This window comes from Dipteris shenzhenensis, chromosome 21 (genome assembly GCF_047967505.1).
Source record: "Dipteris shenzhenensis isolate YYH24624 ecotype China chromosome 21, Dip_SZ_1.0, whole genome shotgun sequence".
Taxonomy (NCBI): Eukaryota; Viridiplantae; Streptophyta; class Polypodiopsida; order Gleicheniales; family Dipteridaceae; genus Dipteris; species Dipteris shenzhenensis.
Window position 1 is genome coordinate 1 of NC_141616.1, and position 7,500 is coordinate 7,500.

Below are 7,500 nucleotides of genomic sequence, written 5' to 3' on the forward strand. Positions count from 1 at the left end.
TGAACCGCCATAGAGAAGGTTCCGTCCTCCACGAGTCTTCACTTGAAGGCTGCCCCTTCCAGTGACAATGGTACAACCTGTTAGGCCTGAACTGATTCGGTCTATCACGGTGTGCCATGATGCTCTCGAGGTCTTCACCCTCTCCTCGATCCATCACTAGAGCTGGACCTCTATTCCTTTGCTCACGGTCTGGATCATCATCTTCTTGAGCACCTTTCAACATAGAGACATGAAAGGTGGGATGAATGTGTAGATGGGGAGGAAGTCGTAGACGGTAAGCCAACTTGCCTACCCTCTCAAGGATCTCGTATGGTCCATCGTACCTGCGCGCAAAGACGATCCGTGATCTCCTTTGGCATGCTGAACTGCTCGGGGTTCAGTTTGAGGTAGACCTTCTCGCCAACCTCGTACTCTACATGCCTCCTCTTCCGGTCTGCAAACTTTTTCATCCTGTCTTGAGCTTTACCCAGCTGCTCCCGGGCAATTTTAAGCCTGGTTATCCACTCCTCATGGAAGGCTCCTCCTGCTGGAGCTACTCCTCCTGCAGTAGGTAGTACAGCTGCTTCCCCTGGAGCTAATGGCTGATACCCATAAGCTAACTCGAAGGGGGAAAATCCCATAGAGGAATGCTACCAGCTGTTGTAGCAGAATTCTGCTGCATCCAGATGCATGTACCAATCAGTCTGGTCTCCCTGAACATAATGTCTGAGAAAATCCTCCACAAATTGGTTGGTCCTCTCAGTTTGTCCGTCAGACTGAGGATGGTACGAGCTGCTAAATGCAAGCTTGGTTCCGCACATGGCAAACAGTGTACTCCAGAAACTGCCAGTAAACCGCCCGTCTCTGTCAGACACTATTTCCCTTGGTAGACCATGGTGTTTCACCACGAACTTGAAGAAGAGCTTTGCTGCTGCTGGGACATCCAGTGTACCCATGTATGGGATGAAATGGGCCAGCTTAGTGAGTCTACACACCACCACAAAGATGCCCGTATGTCCTCCACTGTTCGGTAGACATGTGATGAAGTCCATGGAGGCACTCTCCCATGGCTTTGTCGGGATGTCGAGTGGTTGAAGTAGCCCTGCTGGCTTCATCCTTTCAGCTTTGTCCTGCCCACAAATGTGGCATGTCCTTACTTAGGCATCTGTGTCTCTTTCCATCAAGGGCCACCAGAAATTTCTTGAGAGTAACTCAAGAGTCTTTTGCTGTCCCGGATGGCCTGCCCACTGTGGCTCATGATGCTCCTGGATCATCCTCTTTCTCAAGCCTCCTATGCATGGAATATACACTCTCCGCTGCTTGAAATAAATGATCCCATCACGTACCTCTATGTTTGGCCTCTTTGCATCAGTCCCAAGTAGCTTTTTGGCAAACTCATCCTCTCCATACTCTGCTTTGATCTCCTCCAAAACTGTAGATCCCTGCAGAATCTGAACTGCAGCTAGATAGGGAACTCGGGAGAGGGCATCCGCTACTACATTCTCCTTACCGGGCTTGTACTTGATGTCAAAGTCGAAATTGGCCAGAAAATCCTGCCACCTAGCTTGTTTGGGGGATAGCTTGGGCTGAGTCACAAAGTAAGATGTTGTGACATTATTTGTGAAAACAATAAACTTACTGCCCAGTAGATAGTGCTTCCAAGCTCTCAAACAATGAATTACTTCTGTCATCTCCTTGTCATGAGTGGGGTAATGGGTTTCTCTATCAATCAGCTTCCGACTCTCGAAAGCTATGGGGTGTCCATCTTGAAGGAGTACTCCTCCTATAGCAAAATCAGATGCATCTGTCTGTACCTCAAAGGGCCTCTCAAAGCTTGGAAGAGCTAGGACGGGCTGGCTGCTCATGGCTTCCTTCAGTTTCTGAAAAGCACCTTCATGCTTGGGACCCCACTTCCACGGTGTATCCTTGCGGGTGAGATTAGTGAGAGGGGCTGTAATCTCACTGTACATGTCAATGAAAGACCGGTAGAATGAGGCTAACCCATTGAAGGCCCGCACATCATGTACACCCTTCGGGGTAGGCCAATCTACTATTGCCTTCACCTTGCTCTCATCCATCATAAGTTTACCTTGGGTCACCTTGAATCCCAGAAAATGGATGGTCTCCTTGGCAAAGTCACACTTGCTCTCTTAGTAGCCTGTTTGCTCTCAGCCTGTCAAACACCTCTCTTAAATGCCTTACATGCTCTTTGAGAGTTTTGGAGTAGATAAGAATATCATCCAAATAGATGACAATGCATTCATCTAGGAGATCCCTGAAAATACCATTCATGAGTGTCGTGAAGGTTGCCGGGGCATTGGTTAACCCGAAGGTCAGAACCTTCCAATCAAACGACCCATACTTGGTTCTCATGGTGGTCTTCTCCACATCAGCTTCTGCAATTCTGATCTGATGGTACCCTGATCTGAGAATCTATCTTTGAAAAGTACCTTGCATGTACTAGAGAGTCGAACAACTCCCGCATGTTGGGAAGGGGTACCGGTTCTTGATGGTGACTTTGTGAGAGCCCGGTAGTCTACACATAGACGTAGGTCCCCTTCCTTCTTCTTCACAAAGAGCACGGGTGCTCCGTATGGAGATTTGGAGGGCTGAATGAATCCCAGCCTCTAGCAATTCTTGCAACTGCACCTTCAGCTCCTTGTTCTCTTCCTGGGACAACCTGTAAGGTGCCTTGGCTGGAGGGTCTGATCCTGGATATATCTCTATCCTATGGTCAATCTCCCTTTTAGGAGGAAGCTCCTTTGGGAGCTTCTCAGGTAGGATGTCCGCGTACTCCGCCAGTAAACCCTGCACCTCCTTTGGTATGTGTCCTTTGGATGGGGCTGAACTCTCCTCATGCTCTTTGATCACAACAAGGTAAGCTTGCTATCCTTTTCTTACTGCCTTTTTCAACTGCATAGCTGAGAGGACTTGAGGCAAAGGTCCTCCCTTTTGCCTTGAAGCTTTGACCACCTCCCAACCGCCTTCCTTGCAGAAAACTAACTGTTCATCATGGCTGTTGATCAGGACTCTATTGGCCCTCAACCATGTTTGCCCAAATACCATGTCAAAGTCATCCATCTCTACTATTGAAAATTCTGCTTTGTGAGAACAACCTCCTACTTGGATGCTTACCCCTTTTGCCACCTTGACAACTGCCTGTCTCGGGGTGTTTACCGTCTTCATGACCTTCCCTTTGTTGATCTCAGCCTTTAGTCCTATCTCTTTAGCCTTCTTGGAGGTGATGAAATTATGGCTAGCTCCGCTGTCCACCATATCCCTCACTAGGCATCCATTTACTGTAGCAGTAATGAACAGCAAATCTGAAGCTACCTGATCTTCACTCATAGCTCCTAGAAGCTGAAGAGGGGTCATGGTTTGTGTGGGCTGCCCATTCTCAGTTTCCTGGATAGTCTGAAGTGACTGTCTCATAGGGCAGTCCCTGGCAAAATGGGCTCCAGTACAGATATAACAGCCACTCCCTTTCGGGGCTGAAAGGCTTGATGAAGCTTTGGCTGATCCCACACTGCTTTTGGGCTGAACAGTACCTGTTTTACCTTTACCTTTTTGGGCTGCAGTAGCTTTAGGTTTGGCCTGCTCAGCTAGAACATCTCCCCTGGGTCGGTACTTCTTCTTTTTAGAGCCAAACCGCTTGAACTTCTTCTTTTTGAATGGGGGTATCCCTTGTCCACTTGGCTTGGACTTGGCTCTCACCACCGTGCTGCTTCTCTTGCCAATCGGTGAGGCGGTCCGCTACCTCGTATGCCTCCGCCACGGTCTTCACGTGCTCCCTCATGAGTTCATCATGTGCCCAAGGCCTCAGCCTTTTGATGAAGTAGTAAAGCCGATCAGCCTCACTCATCTCCTTGATTTGTAGCATGAGAGAGGAGTGAGCTTTGATGAAGTCCCTCAAGGTTCCGGTGTGTTTGAGACTGTTCAAGGCATCCCTAGCCTTCCATTCGATGTCGGAGGGTAGAAACTGTAATCTCAGCCTTTGTGAGAGCTCATCCCACGTGGAAATCGTGTAGGTGTTGCGGTGGGTTCTCTCATCTTCTTTGTAGTTCCTCCACCAAAGCTTGGCATCATCCACCAAATAGGTTGAGGCATGGAGCACTTGCTCTTGGGGCTCGGTGATCTTGGCAAGGGAAAGGTATTGCTGCATATCATATATAAAATTCTCTAATACCTTGACTTCCCGTGCGCCCGTGTATGGTTCGGGCTCCTTGAGTTTGATCCGATGCTTCCCAAGTGGTCCAACTCCATCATCCTTGATCAGCTTGCTCATCACATGGGCAAGCTCTATCTTGGCTTTTGAGAGTTGCTGCTGTAGCAGCCCCTAGCTGGTCTGCAGCTTTGTTAGAGCATGCTCTATGGCCTCAAGCCTCGCTTCATGTTCACAGAATTTGAGTTTAGTTCTGCTCCTGGTGTTGCTTGGCTCAGCACCCACTATTTCATTTGAATCATCCATGGAACGCGACCTTCAAATGAGCTGAACTGTCGGTGAGAGAAAACTGTCAACTCCTATCAAGCTGATACCTTTAGGTGGGACTGACTCTGCTCAGTCCTGCAGCTCTGATACCACTGTCACAAGGGCAAAGTTTCCCTTTAAATTTTTTTCGCTTTTTTCTCTTTTCCTTTGCACCCCGGTTTGGTCCCCTACCGAGATCCCCAAAGTATCCGCTTGATCTCTCGGAGCTGCCACTGACTTGCTGGCTGGAATCTCTGCTAGATTGAATGTCCTTCACCTTCACAAACCTGCTTGACTCCTCCGGATGCTCAAAAGAAGAGCATAGCTCTCTTTCCGGAAGCTACAGTCCTGAAATCCTCTCTTTCCCCAAACCACTTGCTGAATCTCCGTGAAGCGCCACGAGTGCTCCAGACTTGCTCCAGAAACTCCATACAAGAGGGGGAAGGCACCTGTGAAGTCGGTTCTTCAAAACCCCTTTACTGGCTAGTTATGACTAGTTAAACTTAGCTGGGGCTAAGTTAGCAGGACCGCCAAAAGGATCTAGCCGTGCCGCCAAAGTTGGCCGAACTGCCAAAAGAAGGGTGCCAACCGTCGGGATTCGAACCCAGGACCTGGAGGTAAGTATACGCAAAGCTTTATGTTGGGCTAACCAAGAGGGCAATCGTCGGTATTGCTTATACTAGTCTCCCACTTAGTTATATCTTGTCCCCGCTTCTCCACGTGCCCAAAAGCTTTTCCTATTCCACAGTTGACCTGTGGATTCGAACCCGCAACCATCTACTGGAGGAAACGCCACGCTGACCACGGGGCCAACCACTTGGTTGGTGTAACTAATGGCACCACCTTTCCTATATTCTGTACTTCCCGCACGTAGGTATGCACAAAAGGAACGCGCACCCACCGGCGCCAAGAGTCGAATTCAAGACCTCAGGGATAACGGACGAGGAGCTTATCGTCGAGCTAACCACGGGGGCATGGTAACTATTAACTTAACCGAGTAGGCCCCGTGATATATATCTTGTACCAGGCCGAATCACAAAAGGGGGTTGGCCCCCTCGTCGGCTCGCGACCTGTTTCTCTCGGCCGGTGATCGAACCTGAAACCTGCGGGCTAGTGCACGGAATACATCACGGCCCGGTTAGCCACCAGGGCCGTGGCCTTGCTTGACTATAATGGAGCACCGTATCGTTATATAGAAGTCCTTGAGCTCCCAAGCTATGGCGAGCTGACCGGTGCCTGCACACGTCGAGCGACTCGAATGAAGCGTCGCCCCTTCTCTCCAGGCCGGTGGGTATCCACAGACGCGAGGGAGTCGGGGAAGGAGCTCGCAGTCGGTCGGGAGATCTCTTCTCGTTGTTTCCGTTGCTTCCCATCGAGTCCCGTCGGCGGGTTTCCGTCAAGGCGTCAAAGGTTCGTCGAGCCGCGGCGCGCGCAATCGGTGGCCTTACCAATATCATCACTTCGTCTCTATGATCCCGTCGAGGGGACGCTCCCTTGTACCGAAGGACTCCTAAGATGGAGCCTTAGAGCTCTTAGGATGAGACTCCCCGACCGAAGCGCGACGGAACTGCAATTCCGTCCGCTTTCGTCGATGGGAGACGGGGTCTCAAACGACCGCTGCGCCCGGGTCCGAGCTCTGTTGACCCTACGGCTTTGGATGGGAGATATCTGGCAAGGTCTCTCGACCCTCACCAGTTCCCAGGTCGAACGTTGCAGCGCATTCTCCCCTCTGCTCTCTGCATCGACGAAAACTCCTTCTGAGCGCGTATGGCGACGCTCACCACGTCCTCCACCGACCTCCGTTCGAGCTGCCCTTTTGTGGGCTCCTTTTATAAGCCAAGGGGAAGCCCTGGCTTGAAGGACAGCCCCTATCTTCACCGGCAGATGAGAAACTCGTCGAAGGGAAGGGAAAACGAACTAACTACTTCAACAACCTTCATTTTAAGAACTCCACAAAAGACGCCCAGCGAGAAAGGTGCTTGGCATTCAAAAAGAAGGAGGCCCTGTGGTCAAGACGCCACAGGGAAAATTACATTGCTTCTCAAAAAGATGAGGGAAAAGCTCACACTCTCTCAGGATTACAAAGAGCTCTCAGCTCTGCATGATCTTCCAGCTCTGGTCTCCACCATGTTCTGGTCTGAACCTTCTGTTCTCTGCTGAATCCTGCGTGTGTGAGTGGTTTTGTATTTTGGAGGGAGTTTTCCTCCTTGGCTCCAATGTCCAGCCGCCTTCTTCAAAGCTTCATTTCCTCCTTGGTACCTTCTCCCCAACAGTTACCTTGGGGGCCAATCAATTCAAAATCCTCCCGTTTTGAATTGAGCCCCTCAAGGCTAAGGTTGGGAGTTCACCTCACCATGGGCTGCTCCCCTAGGTTAGGTTCAAGGTTGTCAAGGGTGGTCATCCCCTTGACCCACAAGAGGTAAGGATGTCGAGTCCATGGATAAAAGAGGGGCGGATTGAGGTTCACTCCCTTGTCAACGGGCCACCCGTTACACCCCCCCCAACACCCCATGCCCCCCCCCTCCCACACCCCATGCCCCCCCACCCCCTATGCCCCCCCCCACCCCCCTGCACTCCCCATGCCCCCCCCAACCCCATGCCCCCCCCCCTCCCTTGCGCGCATGTCGTGCACCCCCCCCGCCCCCACCCCCCATGCCCCCCCCCCCCAACACCCCATGCCCCCCCCTTGCGCGGATTTCGCGTACCCCCCCACAACCACCCCCCATGCCCCCCCCCTCCCTTGCGCGCATGTTGCGTACCCACCCACCCCCACCCCCCATGCCGCCCCCGCCAACACCACATGCCCCCCCTCTTGCGCGCATGTCGCGTACCCCCCCCACCCCCATGCCCCCCCCCCTTGTGCGCATGTTGCGTACCCCCCCCCACCCCCACCCCCCATGCCCCCCCCCCCCAAACCCCCATGTGCCCCCCCCCCCCCAACACCCCATGCCCCCCCCCTTGCGCGCATGTCGCGTACCCCCCCCCACCCCCACCCCCCCCAACCCCCATGCCCCCCCCCACCCCCACCCCCCATGCCCCCCCCCCCCCCCTCC